Here is a 22286-nt window from a genome sequence, read left to right on the forward strand (position 1 = left end):
AAAGGCTTTTATTTTCAAGAAATGCGGAATAAATTTTTTTAAATAAATCATTTCCTTTTTTTTCAAAACTCGTATAGAATTATAATAATTTTAATCCTGACTAAAACTGCTTTCTCACTATTTAGAAATTACAAAAGGCATGATAGAATCGAAAAAAATACATATTTAACAGGAAAGTATCTAGTCGTCTTGCAGTCAAATAGTCCTGAGAGTCCATACGTATTTTAAAAGGAACTGATTTTAATATATATATATATATAATTAATATTTAAATAAAATTTTATTCACACGTCAGCATTCGAATTTCTGTAAAATATCCATATGCTAATGGTATATTGCTCTCATTTATCAAAATCGTTTGCATTGTAGAGGTAAACAACGATAAATAATATTTCTTATTTTGCATGAAACTTGAAATAATTTAATATAGTAAATGTATTTTCTTTTTGTTAAGATACCTGGAGGTCATTGCCTACCAGAAGATTATTCATACGAATGAGCCAATTATAGCCAATATTACAATAAACTAAGAAGGAAACTAATCAAGGAATGTTCAGTGCCCTGATGAGAGTTCATAGTTTCCTCCTTCTATTTATAAATAGTTGAAAAATATTGTATCAAGTAGTCATTAAAGGAAAAAAAGAAACTGAAAAAGTTGCATAGTTAAGAGAATGTTTTCATCCAAGAGATAATACGTAAACTTATAGAATTTCAGCTCGAATGTTAAAACAAAAAAATTTATTAAAGAAAAACATTTATTTTCTGTCGCATTTTTTGCGTAAGCAAACCAAAAAAAAATTTTAAAGCTTAACCTTTATTTTCTGTCATATAAAGTAGAAGAAGAAAATCTGTCAAGGAAAAAAATTACAGATGTAAATTGCAATTATTTTATCTTGACTGAAATAAAAATCAAAATAACTAAATACAAAAATTATCAAAACTGTTGAATTTCTTTAACAGATACTAAAAAGGTTTTCCTTTTATACATAGTGAAAATGTTTGACTTAATTTCTAAAAAACAAATGGAATTAATTCAAAACATTTTAGCTAACAAAAAAATTGAGTGTGAAGCTAAACATTAGCTTAAATAAGTAAATTTTGAGTCACTAAAAAGGCACATGGAATTCGAAGTAATTAAAACCATTGAAAATCCTGTTGATAAACAAAAGAAAAATACAAATATATTTCTAATGGGAACCTTTAAGTGGTAATTTTTATATATTTTTAACATTGAATGGATTATGCATAAACTGTACTGCCAGGTAAGTAAGACATAATCACCAAGATTTATTTTCTCTATATATAATACACAATGCAGACAATGGTTGATTATAATTTCATCCAATTTTAGGATCTAAAACAACAAATTTCTTACTTCTTGATATAATTTGATTTTAAATCCATGCGAAATTAATCCATGCGAATTAAATCCAATGCGAATTAAATCCATGCGAAAAACGTTTTGGTGAATAAGATTTAAAACACATTCTTCAACTTTACATGAGTGGGGAACGAAAAATATATAACTTATTATTTAACAATTACAGATATTGAATTTTCGTTACATTCAATATTCAAAAAGCAACATTATTTAAAATAAAATCATTTAATTTCAGTTATAAAATAATTGATTTCATTCGAAAAATAATTATCTAGTAGTTGAGTTCCAAGTATAAAATTTGAGAATGTTCTCAATAATGGTTTGTTCGTAACAAAAATATTAACCATGAAAACTTAGATAGGTTTTTACAAACATCTTATAACGGCGAATAAATGTCTTCAAAAAATTCTAAAATTTATTTATTATAATAATATGGGAATCCATAAATCATTTTTTATGGTTTTGTAACAGATCTCTTAATGCTAGGAATCGTATTTAATCCATACTAATATCGAAGTTATTGCTTTAAAAATACTGAAAATAGAAAAAGAGTTTTTCAGTTGATTATTTTTCCTTTTTAGTACTATTTTAAACCCCATTTGTGATTCATTTCGAGAATATATATACTCGAAGCCAAGTACCCCAAAATCAGTTGAAGCTTTTTAGCCGAGAACAGTCTTTACAATGCTTTCCCAAGTTTTGAATGCTTTGGCTTTTGCAGCTCTTTTAGGATTGGGTAAGTGTATTTTTCATAGATGATTTCTAGTTTTATTTTTTTCATAGTCAACATTTAGATAAAATACAGATTTAATCTCGTTATATCCTGCTTGGAAAGGTATTCTAAAAGGCAAAACATTACTATTCTTTTATTTTTCATACAATTTATTCGAAGGAAAATTCAGGGAGACATTTGAAATAAATCAAAATGTGTTTTTTTTCCTCCATGGTGTTTAAAAAAATTTAATATTAAATTGATGGTTAAAAAGAGTAGCTGTCTATTAAGGGCTACGTAAGAAAAAATAATCAGACGTATCAGAGAAATGGATTGTTCAAATAAATGATCAGTGCTTTTGTGTAATAAATCATCATTATCTGCTTGAATCATGAGCAACAAGTATTTATTGAAGAAGCGGAACTGCTGATATGTTTCAAAATCCAAATATTCTCCTGCAAATATAGTGATGGAGAGGTAGTTTCGAGTTCAGATATAAACTTCATGTTACCCAATATAATTCTCCTACTGCCTCTAAAAATGAGTAATATAAACAGAAATTGTACAAAGAAGATACAGAAAAAAACTTCATCCGTAGAAAGTCGATATTTTTCGTTCGCCTAATTCATCAGATTTAACTTTTATCTATTTGCAATCTCGGTAATATCATATAAAATTCGAATTAAAATTCAAAGTGTCGATATAAAATATACGTGATCTTTAGTAGTAAATATTAATCTAATACATTGAAAATTATATTTTTGTTGGTGGTCACAAGTATTAAAACTTGCACTTTGAATCATTAGAAAAATGTATTTTGGTTATCGTTAACTGAATGTATGATTTTCTATTTCTGCCTTATATACTAATATTTTAATCCACTTTTCCAAATTCTGGGTTTTGGTTAGTCGATTTACATTTGTTTTCAATACATACACATATCATATGTATAAGAAAGTTTTAAGTCGATTATTCAACTGTAACTATTGATAGATAGTCTGAAAAAAAATACTGCTTAACGTTAATGCCTTAAGCAAATTATTTTTAGTGAATTAATTCAAATAATCAAGAAAACAAAGATAAATCTTCAAAGAAAGCAATAAAGTTACTATAAGCCAACAAAATAAAGCCATTACAACCTGTTTGACTCTATTTTGCAGAATTTATGCCTGCTTATTTATACGTAATCTTCTTTTTGTCGACACTCGGATTCCTCTATCCCTCCTTACACCAACTTCAACCAACATTTAAAAAAATGAGATGAAATTTGATAGTTTCGTGAAGTGGAATATTCTTGTTAATATCACAAGACCATATTGAAAAATACGCAATTCTAGAATTGCACATACATTTCAACATCCATTTTCACTAGGTAACCTGGATATATGAAAATAACTAATTGGTAGTTAAACAAATATCAAGATTTAGAAAAATCTGATGGCTCCTGTAATTATTTAGTCTGATTTGAAATAAAGCTTTTGAGTGCAAATTTTCTGTCTCAAAACGTGTCAATTAATAGTCAATTCCGCCAATTTATAGATAATATTGCTGTATAATTTTAAAATAATAAACGGAAATATTTGCAAAGTATTAATTGGCGCCATTATAAAACATACACTTTTTATGTGAGAAACATTATTTTTTAATATATTTTGCAGATAAATTAAAATTAAACTTCTTGCTTAGTTTTTAATATATTTTTCCTACAACTGTGCCTCTATAACCAGTTCTGAAATGTTTCATTTAGAGCGTATGATTTGTTTAATATTAGCATATTTCCAAACGTATTCATTTTATGAATTCAACTCTTCTTTTTTTAAATATTGATAATCCAGATTATATTATCTATATTTAGATAATATCTTTTTATTTTTATTGGATATTTTTAATTTATGAAGATTTTCTTGTTAATCATGCATTTATTATTTCTCTATTAAAACCTTTTCACTAATATTCTTTCACTATTTTTATTTATAGCTTTGGGTAAGAATGCATTTCCTTTTATTTATCTTAAAAACTAAAAGGGAGAAGTGACGATTACATCATAAGGTCTAGAGAAATTAAATTTATGCTTATTTTGATAAGAGGATGTTCTGATTAAATAACTATCATTTTTTTTTTTATTTTCAAGTATTCCAATTCAAGTAATAGGTATATTAATTATAAATAATGCTATTTAAGCAAATAATTAATTTTGCTTTACTATTGTAAAGATATTCTATTTCCGTTATTTTAGTCAACTCATCTCACATGATATTTTTAAAAATAAAGCCAATTTTGATATTTTTAAAAATTAAACCAATTTTAATCAGTTCTGTATAAGTTTATGACCACCAAGAAAATCTTGAGCGTTCTAAGTACAAAAAGTCAAATTAACGCGACCTATAGATTATAATAATCAAATATTCACTGCACAATTTTTATGTTCAAAAAGGATAAATAAAATTTTAGATTATTTTTAAATTATATGTTTAGGGGAATATGTAATCCTTGTTATGAGAAAAATATCTTTTTCAAACATAATTTCTTTAAATATGCTTTAAATTTACTATTAATAAATAATCATTTAAACTATTAATAACAAAACAAATGTTAACAACCACTTCATTCGCATATGCCGAAATATATTCTTTTTATTATACTTGTGTTAATATTGTGTTATAAAAATTAATGAATTATTTATTTTTATTACAGCTGAACGTAAGATATTTTAAATGATTTTATTCTATAGTTTTGTTTTTAATGCACGTTAATTTATTATATCATCTTTGCTGTATTTGTTATTAACATGTAAAACTAAGACAAAGAAATATACGGATCTGAAATGTCTATAATGCTGAGCCAAAATTTGATGTTTGTATAAGAAATGTATAACAATGTATAATATTTGTATAACAACTTTAAATTTATATTAGAAATATATTTAATTTCATATTAAAAATATAAACATTTTTAATGAATATTTTCATATTCCTTAATTGTAATAGTTTAATTACGATTTAAAAAATCGTTTATTTGAATGAATCCTAAATACAATATATATATTGATTTTTATTTTATATATGAATTAATGCATCTTTAATTTATATGCAGATTTAAATTATGACGGTATTGATTTTTTTTTATTACAGCGGAACGTAAGAAATATTTATAACTTTATATCCTTAAACGTTTTTTTCCTACCCCATAATGATATACTTTACTATATGTAATACTATCATTCAAAAGTAGCTTTAATAAGATATGTGCTGATTTGTCGTTTAAAATGTTTAATGTAAATATAATTTAAAATTGTCATTTATTAACAAAATATATATTTTCTCATTCTGAATTATAATTGAACTTTGTTTGTTTGTTTTTTCAAAATATCTGTAAAAATTTCATTGTTTTGAGAAATAACTGAATAATGAATCCTACTTGTATTTATATAATCTAAGAAATTTAGTTAGGAAAGTTTTATAAGTGATTTCTAAAAAAATTCCTTTTAAAAGTAGATTGTTTTTCAAAGTACAACTTAAATGTGGTTATATTAAACTGATAATAAAATATTTTATTCAAGTGCTATTATATTATTTAATCTTTTTTTTCATTAAATTTCACATAAATAACACATGATGTTTTTTTTTTCAGCCGGTCACAATGGCAGTAAGTATTTGATAACTTAGTTTTTATTTTTTTTAAACATTTTAATGAGTTTGATATATTCTAAATATAAAAGTTCTCAAACTCTTTAAAAAGAAATTATTATTATTATTATTTTGAAATTTTATGACTTTTACGTAACGGTGCAAGAAAATAAGTAATGAAAGATAATTTAATTGTAAATGTAAAACAAATTAGATTTACAAAATGTCATTATAACAGTTAATAATTACATGCTTAAGATTTTTTCATTAATTAAATCGTTTTAAGATCTTCCCACAATTTGAAATAAGTCTTTTTTTTAATTTCAAAGCTCTAATATCATCATAGACTAATTTTATCTCTAAATAACTTTTAAATGCTTAATTGTTCCAATTATGAAAGGCTGCTCTTTGACTCTAAGAATTCGTATTTGCCACTTTGCTATTTCCGAATGATTCCATTATTGAAATATCTAGAACATCAAATAACACGAAATAACAATACTCAAATTTATTCGCATTAAAGGTGTGTCAAGTGTTGCATTTCTGTTTTTACTGCCTTTTGGATTTCTCAATATCTTAACACTTTTACAATATTTATCTCTTGAAATCACTTACAAGTAGAATTATCAAAATCTCAAAAATGCGCGCTTTCAATTTCTGAAAAATTACCTCACAATTTTAGAATGAAAAATTGTTTCTCAAAGAATTTATTCTTGAATATGAATCTGTAAAGATATTAAATTCAAATAACTTTTTATATATTTTTTTTATCATAAAGCATATATTTTTTTCCAAATTTTATCCCTAAAAATTTAAAAAATATTATTCAAATATTAATTAAAAGAAAGTCAGATAATATAACATAATTAAAACTCAACAACTTTTTTTTACAGATTTATTTGATGATGCCGCTAGTGTTTTGGACAACTTCTTCGGAACAGGATAAGCTTCATAGCCATCCTTAAGAGAAAATGTAGACAATAGCAAATCTGAGTATGATTGATCAAATTACATATTGAAACAATTATGTATCGCTATTTATTTTAAGCAACCGACTGTAATTTGCTAAACCTAATTCCTATAATTTTTGCATGCATGCTATTAGATGCTTCCACAATGTAAAAATTTCAGAAAATAAATAGAATATTGAAAAAAAAATGTCTTTTATTTCAGTTCTTTAATGTGAATTCTATTTTTCATGGGTAAAAATTAAAATAAATAATATTTTATTATTTTCATCATACATAGAAAATGCTTTCACAGAATATTTAACTATATTTATTTGTTGGGTTTTTTTTTTTTTTCAGTTTGTTCCTCAGGTTTTTATTAAGGAAGAATGCTTATATATTTTAAAAATTTGGCACAAATACTACAGAATAATAATATGTATACACTAATTTCTTTTTCAAAATCCTCTTATTTTGTTGATAAAAATATGAAAAATTCAGTTTATCTAAAAATTCTTGTTGATAATTCGAAACAGGAATACGAAATAAATAAAAAGTCTTAAGTCGGTAAATATGCATAAATCAATCTATTATATAAAAAATTATGAAAACATTGCATTTCATTCACTTTGCAAATGGTATGTAGCGAGTCACCTGACCATTAACATTTAATTTGTTTTGCCAGCATTGTTTGAAATATAATGAAAATTATTATTACGCTGTAGTAAGTAATTATATCGCACTTGACTTGAAATGGTGACAAAGAAGGAAAAGTAAAGTTTTCATTAACACCAAATTAATAGGCAATGAGTTTAAAACAATATTATATGCTAATTCTACATTTAGAAACGCCATTTGTGGCAACATTAATGAATAACTTCCAGGTTTGTTTATCTTTCTCGAGTAATGGAATTCTTTCGTCTCTCGGCTAGCAATCAGTATTAATACCCAAGAAATACTAGTGTTAAACCTGCATTGGTTTTTTTAATAGTAATGGGACATCCAGCGATGGTTCTTGGTGTTTGACCGAAAAGAATAAAGGCTGCGTTTCTCATATTAAGATGTTGACTGGTGACGCGGCATTGTTCATGTATTACATATTACTACTGATTCAAAAAATAAGGCAGATATGCTATTTATATTGAAAAGGTTGCAATTTCCAGTGAGACTAACTTTCGCCATGGCCATCAATAAATCACATGATCATAGGTTTGAGAAAATTGGACTGATTATTAACTATCACAGTGTAATATTTTCACATGGTCAATTGTCTATAGTATTGTACAGAAATCTAGATCTGTAATTAGAGTCCAGATTGAAGTAGGTAACATTAAGATTTTTTTAAGATGCTCTTAGTTAATAAAAATTAAGCAACATAAAATATTAGTATGTATCGTTTAATGGTTTTAATAGAATCTGTGTATTTGGAAAAAATCTGTAGAAATACGACCAGAAGGTAAACTTAAGGTAGCATAGTACCATGGAATAGCCCAGAGCTTGTTGAATTTAAATCATTCTTATGCTGACTATCAAACCAACAAATGCCTTCATGGGCAATAATAAAACTTTTGTGATGCCTTCGGAATAATTCAATCATTCCATTAGTTTGCAAATAATAAGAAGCAGAATGGATTCCATGGTCATTCATTACGTTTCAGGTCTCTGAATAAAGAAGGTTCAGAATTTCTCCCTTGATTTGTTATAATGCTAACAGGCGTTCCGAAGCGAGAAGTCCAACCATTAAAAAGTGCATGAGTTGTGGTTTATGCCAACTTATTTACTAAAGGAATTACTTCAGGCCACTTTGTATACCTGTCTTACTAAAAGTAAGACAACATTTATATCAATTCGATGCAGAAAATTGTTCCAGTATAGTCAGTATGAATATAAGGGAATCGAGCATCAAGTCGACCATTGAAGCTTTGGTATATTTGGATAATTTAGCTCGCTAACATTTATCACAAGGGAGGACTCTATTTTTTATGTCTTTTCTCGATCCTGGCCAAAGAAAACCGCTTAGAAATTATATCCATTGTTTCTGATATTTCAGTATGAGAAAGGAAAACCAAACTTTTCAAATATGCTTTCATTGTTTGATATGTAGTGAAGTAAGTCGAAGGTGTTCGAGGGAGATATCATAATATAAAAAACACTTTCAACTGGAAAATATTGTTTTTTAATTTCATAAAGAAATCAGGCTCAATGGGCGATTGAAATTCAGCATCGAGAAGTTGAATTTCATCATTTTTTTTGTAATATTAGGTGAATAATTTTGTAATCGCATTGATTTCAACTTTATGCATATAGATTTACTTTATTATCAGTCTCGACAACACAGAGAATATCAATAGAAAATTCAGAAAAGTAATCTAGATGACCGGATTAAGCTGGAGGATATTTTTCCAAGTTTCTATGAAAGCATTAGTCAAAAACATTTAGTCAGTATATATTATAAATTCACGACCTTAAAGCATTTGTCTAAACTCTTTATTTGAAGTAAGTATAAGTATTCAAATGGTGTTTGTCATAAGGTGATCAATTTTGTTAACATTTAGAATGTTTTAAAGTTAAAAATGCTGTTTGTTCCCAGTTTTCATTAGAAAACTTCATCAAAGAATTGTCAATGGCAAAATTAAGCACTTAAAGTAGACCACCAATTACTTGCTTAAATTGGTTTCATCATCTAATGCTTTTACAGCAGCAATAAATGACTTTTTTCAGCTTCTGCTCATTTAAAAGATTTTTCATGTACTTCGATGATCATGAAAATCTTTTTAGATTTTCTGATCATCTAAATTTTAATTAATGAGGGCATCCATAAAAATGAGTCTACGATAAAAATTATACATTCCCAAAATTCTCTGTAATTGAGCAATAGTATTTGGTCTAGGAAAGGCTGGAATAGCAATTATGATTTCTTATTGTTTTTGCAATCAGTAAAGATTCCAAGTAGAATAATATAAGTTACACCATACATGCAGAATATATAAATAAATCATACAAAAGCAAAATCAGAATGTTTTTCCTTCACAAATTCCTTTTAAAGTTTTGACTGCAATTATACTATATTATACTATAGATCAGAAACATGTTTGTATTCAATATTTCGGAGTTATCGATAACTTTTCTTCCAGAAAATTTTGCATTTATTGAGCTTACAGTTACCATTTACATTATCACCTTTTATAGTTTTGACTATATTTTCATACTTTATATGATTATACAAGTTGCATTCAAAATATATGGAAAGAACTGAACTGCTGCGCTTTTATAAGATTAGGATTCTTCAAACTTTATTTTGAATATATTGCTCGTATATACAACTAATTTTTAAAATACTTGTACAATATTTTCAATGAGGAGAAGCACCATTCCTCCAGAATTATCTTCCGGTTATATCCTAGATATTCCATTGTTCTTTTTTTTGTTGTTGTTGTTCTAATTTCTGACATTTGAATATATTTAAAAGGATATTACAAATATGTTAACCTACCCCTCTATAATAATAGGATTACAGCAAAATTAATCGTTAATTTTCAGTTTCTAAGTCTGCAAATCTCTTTAAAAGTATAAAGCGTATATTTGCAGTGTAATTTCATAGAAGGTAATTGGAAGTTATAAAGTTTTAATCCGTTTCCTCACCATTACATCAGGAATCATAGAAACACATGATTAACAATAATGCAACTAATAATAAGATTCAAAGTAAAATGCCATCGTTATACCATCAGTCACTTCATATCCAATTATAATTTTCCTTTTTTAAATATTCACCTGCCTTATCTCTCTGTTTATGGATAGTGGGAAATACTTTTGAATAGGTATTGCATAAAACAGGATGCCAGTCGCTAAAATAAAAATAAATTAAATTGCTAAATTTTAGTCTTATAATAGAGAAAGTAATACGAAGTACTTTATTTGGAAGGAAGGTCCACAGTTATTATTAAACCCCTTTCAGATTATTTTTCTTTTGTTACTAGTCGTCATTAAATCCATTCCTTGGAGTAAATGAATTGTTAACAGGATAAAATAATTGACTAGATAATTGGAAAAATAATGGAATGGTTTAATGTAAGATTGAAAACTCAATCGTTACAAATGCTGCTTAATTCTCTAAAACTATCGTTTTTATTTTTGCTATAACCGATTTGCCGTCCTGGAATTAATCTCCCAATAAAATATAATTGAATTCTTATGATACTTTTTAGAGTTGTAGGTTTTGAAAATTAACATTTAACACCAAAATTAAATGTTAATTGAGAATAGTGAACTTTTGCTGGTATTTCAAAAACTGTTATATATTTCACAAAAGAGTCTCGAAAATTATCGTATTTCTTAAAATCTAGTGTGAAAGGCGAAAATAACACAAGTTTAATGCTTTTTTTAAAATTTAATTATAAATACGAGTAAAAAAAGTGAATTGTAACACAGTAAAATTTTTCCATCGAAGCAAAGCTGACATATTAAAATGCTGGAAAAGATAAAAAAATTACGTAGCAAATACTTTAAATAGTTTTTCGAAACATTCAGAAAGATTGTAAAATTGCCTCACTAAATTTTCAACGCACACTTTTTGAGATACCATATATTAAATTTATTTATATTTAAGGATTTACTTTACTTGAAATACGTGCTTCATCAGTCATTATAATATCACAGTTGGATAAATATTATATTTATTTTCAGATTACACAATATTAATTTAACATGAATTTTGCTTTCTTTAAAAAATATATAAATATATTGTTTTTTCCACTCATTTGATACAAAATTTGACTGCTGGATAGATTGATTATAGGAATGTTTAATCAGTTTTTACTCTTTGTCAACGGTTATCGTTTATAATTAAATGAAGTAGAAATCTAAGGAAATCTGAACCGTTTCTTACCATTCAGTAAGTTAATTAATGCTAAAATAAGAAAATCAATTAGTAACTATTATTTATATACTCGACGGCTTGAATGTTGAGTATTCATTCATAAATTTCTTTGGTTAGGTATATAATATATTCAGAATATCTTTAAAACGATTCTCTCAGAGTTATAAAGTATTCTCCTCTTTGCAGTTTCATTTGAGTAAAGGCACAATTTTGAGCTTTCAATTCAAAAATTTGTTGCATAATAATAAGACTCGATTCATTTCTATTTGTTCGTCTTGATTATATCAGCCATTTTGCAGCGGAAAGAATCTCTTGCAGCAGTTCTTTCTAGTACTATTTCTTTTTTTTGTTTCAATGAGTAGTTTCCATGCACCTTATCGTGCAGTTTATAGGCACCACACCAGCCAACAAGTATTGAATTTTTTTTGAAAAAATAATTTGAGAATATCATGTAGAATTATCAAAAATTTTCTTCCACATCACCATTCTAACCAACACAATTTTTTCGTATACTCCGTATGTTTCTTACATATTTTGCTTCATACAAAATATGCTTTTTAGAAACATTTGAGAGAATGGTGAGTTCTATAAAGTACGCTTCAATACCAAAAGATAAAATTGTAATTTCGTTGCGAGAGTTTTCTGGTAATTTTGATTCATTTTAACACGTGTTAAAAATTAGTTTGATGAGCAAAAATAACCTGTTTTGGATTAACTAGGTAATTCGCCAGATATAAATCCGATTGGAAATTCGAGGAGTTTCCAATGGGATTATGTGTATTAATATATGAGCAAGACGAACTACTCAATTAAGAAATAAATTATTGAGAATATCATAAAAAAAATTTTGAAGACGATAGCAAATGTTTATGTTCTGAAATCTATGGAATTATAGCATAAACAGATAAAAAAATAATTAAAGTTAGAACAATATTTTCTTCTAAATAGTTACAACATGCATATAAGTGCACTTAGCTAATTAAGCTTCATATCTGTAAATTTTTAGCTTTATCCCATTTGATTTCCATAGCAGTATAACACTGTTGAATACTATTTATTAATCGAAGCTATTTCGAAATATTCAATTATAGACACTTCTTTAATGATTAAAGGAAAAATTTTAGAAAATATTTCAGACGAAATGGAGCACAGTTGCACTAATTATCCTACCTCGCCAAAGAAGAATCCCTGTCCTAGATATATTTGTCGAATGTTACAGATGAAAGGCATGTTGGGCAATTGAAGTGCTTTAAACTAAAACGCATGATGGTGTATTAATAATTTATAAAATAAATTATCAGGGAAGCATAAAAAATGGTAAATATTATCATGAAAACAAAATATTAAACCAATTCCTATATCATCATAAAAGTGAAAAAATTCATTAAATTAATATATATATATATAAATTAATATATATATATATATATATATACATATATATATATATATATATATATATATATATATATATATATATATATATATATATATATATATATATATATATATATATATATATATATATATATATATATATATATTATTTCCACCTGCCTTTTCTTGTCATATTTTACTCTTGTTCGTGTTTCTAACCGCCTCTATATTGCAAGTATGACTCGATTTATCCATGTAAGAAAATAAAGCACAACTCGAATCATTTTAAGACATATTGTAGTTCTCACCGAAGAGTGTGTACCAAACTTGAGAAATAATAGCATCCATTTATCTGGTTATAAGGTGGAATAGAAGGTTATAAATATTACTCTATCTCTTCGAAAAGTGTTGAAAATGAATGGAAAGAAATCAGGTATTCATAGTACACTTAGAAGAAATCAATCTTCATTACAAAAAATAATATTTAGCAATATCATGGAGAAAAATTGACTAATTACCGTCAATCTTTCATGTAGTGGACAAATTTTTTCTATGTGGAGGACAAATTGTGAAACGGATAGAGCAACGAAATAGAGTCCGAAATGTAGTTACAGAGGTCTTTGCATGAAACTTTATAAGATAAATAACATCCATGCGTTTTGATGTGTTATAAGCAATATCAAATATCTTTTTCATTTTGGATTTTTTTGTATATATTTTTACATTTTTTTAAATATATTTAATTGTAAGGTTTTTACTTAATACCCTTGCCAAAGTTTTTTTTTTCGTGTTCATTTTTATTCCTCATGATATGATGTATGTCTCTCTTATAGTGTGCATATACATTTCGTATGCAAAAATATTTGTTTATATCCACAAAAAAAAGAGGGGACAATATCATACATTATTATATATATTTACTATTCCCCATTTACCAGTCATCGTTCTAAAACATGAATGAAAAGGATCAAAATGGGCTGAAATAAATTAGAAAGATAATGAAGAGAATAGTCATGATGTTGCATGTTATATCATCTAGAAGTGTGAAATTTCAAAAAGCCCTGTAGCACTTCGTTGATTTAGAATAATGTTAAAAGGGTTATGGCAACCCAAAGTAATGGAATTCATTTGAATTTTGTAAGTTCTGGAAAATTCTTCCTGTTTCTCAGTTTCCTTCTCCTGTTCCTAAATAAATGAAACTTACTGTATAAGGTATTCATTAAAGCACGAATATTGACTGAAACCCGTGTACAAATGCTTGAATGAGAAAGATAATGATATTGTCACACAACTTGCAAAGATATTACGCAATTTTATATAACCACTACTTAAACATAGAAGGGGAAAAATTATTAGACAATGACAAAATTTTCTTCTTCATTTTTTGTAAACAATTTGAAGAAAAAAATGGCTACATATTTTGCTTTATCTCATATAAGAAGAAAGCAGGGAATAAAAGTATAAAGATATAGTAAAAGTATTATGTAAAGGGAATAAAAATTATATATTCATGTAACATCTATTAGCTATTAGAAAAAATGGGTACATCTTTTGCTTTCTCTCATATGAGGGAAGGAGAGAATAAAAGTATAAAAATATTATAAAAGTATAAAATAAAGAGAATAAAAGCTATATGTGAAAGTAGCATATATTAGCTATAACTATTTTACTTCGCTTGTAACCAAAACTAAGACAAAATAAAAACGGAACTAATAAAAACTGTTACATTTCATTAAAAGATATTAACTAAATTTTCGTTAACTTAATCAAACATTTTGAGATATTTTTAAAAAAAATTAAATTCGCATTAATTTGAAAAATAAAATTATATATAAACAAAACTTTAAATAGGAAACTAAAAATTAATTTAAATAATTAATATTTTTAAAATAATTTTAAATTATTTTTAAAAATTATTTAATATAAAATTATTAACTAAAATAAATAATCAATTTAAATTCGTATGGAAATCATAATAATTAAAATTATTCAAAACCATGCTCATAAAAAATAACGAAATGTATAAATATTTCTAATCGAAAGCTTAATAAGCTAATAACAATTTTTCAATAGATTTTAAAATATTAAATTAATTATGCATTAACACTGTGCCTCGATGTAGGTAAGAGACTCATTCTATAGAGGGTCGTTTTCCTTATATAGAACACAGATTAATGTACAATTACAGTTTCATCCATTACTAAGATTTAAAGCAACAAATTTCTTACTTCTTGATATAATTTTATCCTCAGAGAATGGAATTCTGATATCTGGCTAGTTTGAGCCATCCTGATTCAGAAACACGGTTTTCAAATTTGAATATATTGGAAACGAAAAACATATGACTTGTTATATATCAATTACAGAAACAAAGTTTCCGTACATCTCATTATCCAATAAGTAAAATAACTTCAAATGAAATAATTTCGTGAAAAACACAATTAATTTCTATCGAAATCCATCTTTCTGCTAGTTAAGATCCAAGTATAAAATTTGAGAATTCCGTCAATAAATGTTCATACTCAACAAAAATATTAGTCATGAAAATATAGATGGGTTATAAAAATATCTCTTAAAAATGAATGAATGTCTTCAAAAAATTCTTAAAATTTATTTATTATAATAATTTGGGAAGCCATAAATCAATTTTTATAGTTTTGTAACAGATCTCTTTTTGCTAGATATCATATTTAATCCATGCTAAATATATATATATTTTATTATTTCCACCTGCCTTTTCTTGTTACTCTTGTGCAGATTTTATTGCTTTAAAAACACTGAAAATGGGATTAAAGTTTTTCAATGATTTATTTTAACTATCATTCCTATTTTAAACCCTGTGTGTGATTCATCTCGAGAATATATATACTTGAAGCCAAGTGTCCCAAACTCAGTTCAAGCCCTTTAGCAGAGAACAGTCTTTACAATGCTTTCCAAAGTTTTGAATGTTTTGGCTTTTGCCGCTCTTTTAGGATTGGGTAAGTGTCCTTTTAAAACATGATTTTAACTTATTTAATTTTTATTGTATTTAATATCTACATAAATCTTAGATTCAATCTCATAATATTCTGCTCGAAAACAAGATTCTAAAGGACAAGACATCAGCATTCTGTTATTTTCCGTGTTAGTCCTAGTACATTATTTTCTCTAAGGTAATAAAAAATCTCACTATTATATAAAATTGACGAATAAAAATGGAACTGTCAATTAGAGTTAACTAGGAAAAATAATCATACGTGATAGAGGAAATATTTCAGAAAGAAAAAAATAGAGTGAATATAAGAAACATTTTATGAGAGGAAATGGAATGTCCAGATAAATATTCAGTACTTCTGTTAACTTCGGTACGTAAATCCTCATCCTGTGCTTAAATTATGGGCAGCATGCATCGATACAAAAAGAAGATTCTTCATATGCGTAAAGAACCAAATATCCTTCAGCAAATATTGTGAAGAGGAAGTTTCCGAGTCCAGATATCATCATCATCATTCCCCAAATATCCACTTTGGAGCTTTTTAAATTTCATATTTAAAACGCGAATGAATATTTATAAAAGGGCAGAAACTGTTCTAAAAAGATACAAAGAAAGATTTATCAGTAGCCTTCTTACTTGACCACTTAAATCTACTGATTTAATCTGTTTCTAAATTTGGAGTATAAGACGAGAAAAATTTGAAAATATAAAACCCGGTTAAAATCAAATAGCGGGGTCTCAGTTTTTTTTTTTTTTTTTTTTTTTTTTTTTTTTTTTTTTTGAAAGAGACATAAAATATATACGTTCTTTGATAGTAAATGTTAAGCTAATCCAATACAAATTATAGTTTTGTTGATATTCCCAAATTTAAAAACTTTCAGTTTAAATCGTTAAGAAATTCTTTCGTTTAACTCTATGTGGGTAGCTAACATACCCTGTCTCTATTCCTACTTTATACGTTAGCAATTTAATCGAATTTTGGGATGTTGATTCAGATTAGTCAATTTGTCTTCATTTTTGTCAAAAAATCATATGATTTGCAAAATGCTCTTTTATGTTAGTGTTTAGTCTGCCGAAAATTACGGCAAGCTGGGCAACATTAATGTCAAATATAAGAGGAAATATAACGAATTAATCTACAGAGTAAAAGAAAGAAAAGTCCGGAAAATTACCATTATAGGTAAATATACTTGCAAAATAGACTTATAATTACTGACTAATTAAAAAATATATGATCAAATTCACATGCAGATATTTCAAAAAGACATATGACCCTTGATTACTGATTATTTTGAACACGCTTTTTCATGCGAACTTTTCTTAGTCGGATGTCGCCAACACCCAAGCGGGCATGTGCATTGAAAAAAAAAGAATATGAAATATGACAAATTTCTATATTATATTATGCAAATCATACTGAGAAACATGCAATACCAGATATATAAGCTTCTGCATCGGTTATTTCAAATAATTTTGGAAGATAAAATTGATTAATCCTTAGTAAGGTAAAATATTGAAAATAATAATAGTTGTTTATGTAATTATATTATCACATTTGAAATTTTAAGTCATTTTTATTTAAAACAAATTATTAATAAAAATTTTCGATATCAAAAGCCTCATGTCATCAAAATGAACGAAATGCAAGAAAATTAGTAGATGCTCATTTTTTATACTTGCTATATAATTTTCGAAAGATTTGTAGAACATTTACAAATAATTATCTCTATTTCGAAATTTAAAAGGCTTATGAGCCAAAAACTATTTTTTTAATATAAATCCCAGCTAAATTCTAATTAAATTTCTTAATTACCCACTAATGTATATTTGTCAAATTATGACTTTATATGCAGTTCTGAAATATAATTTTCAAACATATTATTTACATAATATTAAAAACTACATTATGTTTTTTTCTTTTGTTTTTTCCTTTCATTGTTGATCAAAATCAAGTTGCTGATGATTAGACAATTTCGTTTGAAATTAAATGTAAAGTTTTAATAAATTCTGAATTTCATAAAAATCAAGAATTTATTGATATTCCTTTATCAAAGCTTTAATTAAAATTTCGTTCCCTTTTTATTATAGCCTTGGGTAAGAAAACATTATCTTTTATTTATTTTCAACATTAAAGTAACGTGTACTTGAGAGGGCGACATTTCCTTCATGTAGTCTAGAAAAATGAAATTGATGACTATTTTGATTAAATGATATTTTGATAAAAAACTATTGATAATAGTTTGATGATATTTGATTTAAAACTATTATTTTTTTGCAAAAATTTTAATCAAGCTCTCCACTTTGTTCGTAGGCTAATTAATATATTATTTTTATCAAAATTATGTTAATATTATTTTGCAAAAATTGTTTTCTAATCGCATTATTTTTTGTTACAGCTGAACGTAAGTTAATTTACATGCTTATACTCAATGATCTTACCTCTTAACGCCATTAATGTTTTAAATCATCTTTAGTGCATCTACTATTAATATGTAAAACAAAATCAATGAAATCTTCAGAGTTGAAAAGTCAATAATGCTGAATAAAAAAGAATGAATTAATTTAAAATTATTTGAAAAGCATTATATTTAATTTAAAACTAAACGTTCAATATTTTGAAAATAATATTTTTAAAATTACTTAAAAAGTAAAAATTTTGAAAATGATTCAAACATAACTTATATGAATCATTTATAAACTCAAAGGCTATATTACTATTTAATTTATCCATGAATGTGTAAAGTATATTATTTATATTTGAAATATTCGCAGAATTCTCTCATAATGGCATTAATTATTTTTATTACAGCGGAACGTAAGAAATGTTTCATTATTTTATATACATAAGCATTTTAGTAACATTTTTCTTTTTCAAAGATGATGTGTTATAAAAAATTTAAAAAAAAAGAAATTAATAAAATTTTCTCTTAAAAATAGGAAATAATAAGATATATGCTCTTTTGTTGCAAAAAAATTAAACATTATTTAAACATAAAATGTCAATACTTACATTTTTTTTGAAAAGATATATATTTTTTATTCTTAATTATAATTGATAATTTTCGATATCCTGAAAATGCATAATTTTTAGACCTAAATTTATATTGAATTCTATGAATAATATTGTAATTTTGATAAATTTAATCATTTGTTAAGAAAATTTCTTTCAAATATAGAACTGTTTTTCATTTCAGTAATATTAAACTATTCAACAAAAGCAGAAAATATTTGAAATAAACTCCTGCAGATTATTTCCTTGAATTGTCAAATAAACATCATAGTTATAAATAATATGTGTTTTTTCGTATTTTTCAGCCGGTCACAATGGCAGTAAGTATTTAAAAATGAAGTTTTTAATTTCTTAAATATTTTTATAACCTTGAGGCAAACTAATTGAAAACTGTTCAATATCTTTGAAAAAATACTTTCGACATTTGATGGTCCTGAATTTTTGAAGTAAAAGCACAAAACTATAAATAATCGAGAGTATAATTTCATTATAAATGCAAAATAATGCATTTTACGTAAGAAGTATTATTATAGCAGTTTTAATAAAGAAAAAAAAAGGAAAGCCCATAAAAAACCTAAGACTTAATTTTCTTACAACAATAATTAGCTTAACTTGCTTAAGTTTTCATATAAAATACAGTTCCATCACCTCACCATAATTTGAAATAAATTTACTTTTTAATTTAATAACAATAATATCAATGATAAACTATATCTTTAAATTGCATTTAAATGCTTACTTTGTTCGAAGTAGTCAAATTGTAAAGCGCTGAAATCACAAAATTCTCATATGGGATGGAGGATTTTGTTCATCCTGCATCGTTCCAGTATTGAAATATCAAGATCAACAATACTCTTACAATAGCAATAGCCAAAATTAAGGCTAGATATTAAATGCGTGTCAGTGTGTTATAATTCTGTTCTTTCTTCCTTTCGGACTTTCTGCCTTTCATTATCTCATGAAATGGTAAACAGCAAGCTTGTGCCATTAATGTTCTTTCCTCTTCTGAACGAGGATACGTGATAAAAAGTAAAACTATTTTTGAAATTCCTTCCATGGTGCATAGAATTTAAGAATGTGACAAATATTAAAAATTCTTCTTGAATAGAGAAAATTGTGAATTGATAGCATCTTAGAGAAGGCATTACCGTTCATGCAGAATATCGCAGTTGTTTTCAATGAAATCAGAATAATCAGTGCCATCTATATCTATGTAAGAACTTCCAAGCAAACAAAAGAACATTAAAATTCAACACAGACACCCAGAAAATGAATATAAAAAAATTATTAACCAACCCTCAGAAGGAATTTGGTAAAGGAAATTATTCTTGGTGTTCCTTTATCATTATTGTCGAAGTTAACAAGATTCCATGCATCATGTTCCAGTCTTAGGAACTTGATATTTGAGGTAATAAGTGACATAAATTCTGTTCCCGATTGATCCGAAAGCTCTGCAAATATTTTAGAAATAAATCGGAAATATGAAAAATTCTTCCCATACCTATCTGGATATATTTTTTATGCTTGTAATAGCACAGGCTTGTGAAGCAGACATTAACAGAAAATCTCTATAATCAGCTAACATGTTTTTATTTGAAACATTTAAATTGATTCTTCTATTAAAATGATTATTGGATATTACAGGATAATAATTCTCCAATCTTAAATTCTCCTTAAAATTCTGCACTATTTCAGCATTTTAACTGTTACTTGTATAAAAAACATGAACATCAAAGAACGTATTTCAAGTATCATATGGAGAGAGAGAAATTCCTTTTCTAAATCCATACTCTATTAAAATATAGGACTTATAGAAATCAATCAAGATGGCTTAATATATTATCTTTCCCCCATCCAAAATATAATGCATTTTAAAATAGTTTAATTCATGTAATGTCGAACTGATATCTTTTCAGCGAGGGTGAAGAAAGTAGTTTTTAATAAGTTTAGTAATAAGTAGTTTTCTCGCATAATATTTATAATTATTTTATTTCATTAATATTATTGTTACAAAACGTGAAAATTACTTTGCAGGTAAAAATAGTCAAAATTACAAAATAAAAATTCTTTAATCTATAATCATAACTCGAAAAGACTTTCTCCCATTTTAAAATGAAAAATTATTTCACAAAGAATTTAATGTTGAATATGAATCTGCAGTTGTAATAAATTGAAGTAACCTTTTACAAACGAAAAATTGCGAATTATTTTTCCAAATTATATCCGTAAAATGTTTAAAGGAAATATTATTAGAATATTATTTAGAAAAAAAGTAGTAATCCAGCATAATTAATATTAAAAAACTTTTCTTTTTTCAGATATATTTGATGATGCCGCCAGTGTTTTGGACAACTTCTTCGGAACAGGATAAATTTCACGGACATTCTTTAGAATGAGTTTACTGACAACAGCAATTATGGATACGACTGATTGAATCATATATTGCAATAATATAATAATAATAATAGAATAAATAATATATAAAAAAAACTCTTAAGAGTGACTTCATATCATTACTATGAATATAAATTTTTTTATTGGTAAAAAGAGAAAACAAATAACTTTCAACAACACTTCTCCATATCTAAAAGAGCGCTTCGAAGAATATTTGTTTGCATGCGTTTTTTTTCCTTCTTATTTGTGTGTGTGTGTTAGGATTTGCATTAAAGAACGAAAACCTTCTGTACTCTGTCCTCATTCTATATAAGTGACTTAGAATAATATGTTCTACAGACTTAATTCCTTGCCATTTGCTCTTTATTTTTATTGTTGTTGTTGCTGTTGTTGAAAATAAAATACCACATAATCAATCATATCAGAGATTTCAAATTGCTACTTCGGAATAAAAATTCGAAATTAATAAAAATGTAAGTAAGTATAAGTAAGAGTTCATAAATTACTAATCAAAAATTTTCAAGCAATGAAGGAATAAATGAAACAAATAAATATTTAAATCAATATTAATTCATATATCATGCAATATTTTAACTAATGATTGCCTTAAAAAGGAGTTGTTAGAAATAATGAAGAATGCGGATTTCGATGATTTCAAGTGAGTGTCATGGAGTTCTTGAACTCAAGGTTCTTAATCTCCGGATAAAATAAGAAGATAGAGTAATGGAATGGCAATGAGATTAAAGAAACATAAACTGGGAATTTTTTTAGATCAAAATTATGCATCTTGATCCATTTTGGAGTTTCTATGTACATGTTATACATCTTCCATCTGTAACTATAAAGGTAATTGTATACTTTGCATTAATATTATCATATACAGTAATACTATCATATTTTCGGATGAAAAAAAGAGTTATCAGCCAGAGAGAACATGGATGCTGGAAAAAAAATGCCATTCGTGAATGAAATCTTAGTTTGGGGAA

General features: G+C 25.9%; 2 long non-coding RNA genes across 2 annotated transcripts; both read left to right on the forward strand.

Annotated features, from left to right (window-relative positions):
- The first annotated feature begins 1930 nt into the window (after positions 1 to 1930).
- On the forward strand, positions 1931 to 6877 carry LOC129957059 (uncharacterized). The gene is made up of 4 exons (XR_008782729.1): positions 1931 to 2117; positions 4071 to 5367; positions 5724 to 5738; positions 6613 to 6877. It is a non-coding gene; the product is annotated as an uncharacterized LOC129957059 (long non-coding RNA).
- An 8817-nt stretch (positions 6878 to 15694) lies between these two features.
- On the forward strand, positions 15695 to 21721 carry LOC129957064 (uncharacterized). The gene is made up of 3 exons (XR_008782732.1): positions 15695 to 15900; positions 17985 to 19226; positions 21225 to 21721. It is a non-coding gene; the product is annotated as an uncharacterized LOC129957064 (long non-coding RNA).
- The last annotated feature ends 565 nt before the right edge of the window (positions 21722 to 22286 follow it).

The sequence above is a fragment of the Argiope bruennichi genome, chromosome 2, assembly GCF_947563725.1.
Source record: "Argiope bruennichi chromosome 2, qqArgBrue1.1, whole genome shotgun sequence".
Classification (NCBI taxonomy): Eukaryota; Metazoa; Arthropoda; class Arachnida; order Araneae; family Araneidae; genus Argiope; species Argiope bruennichi.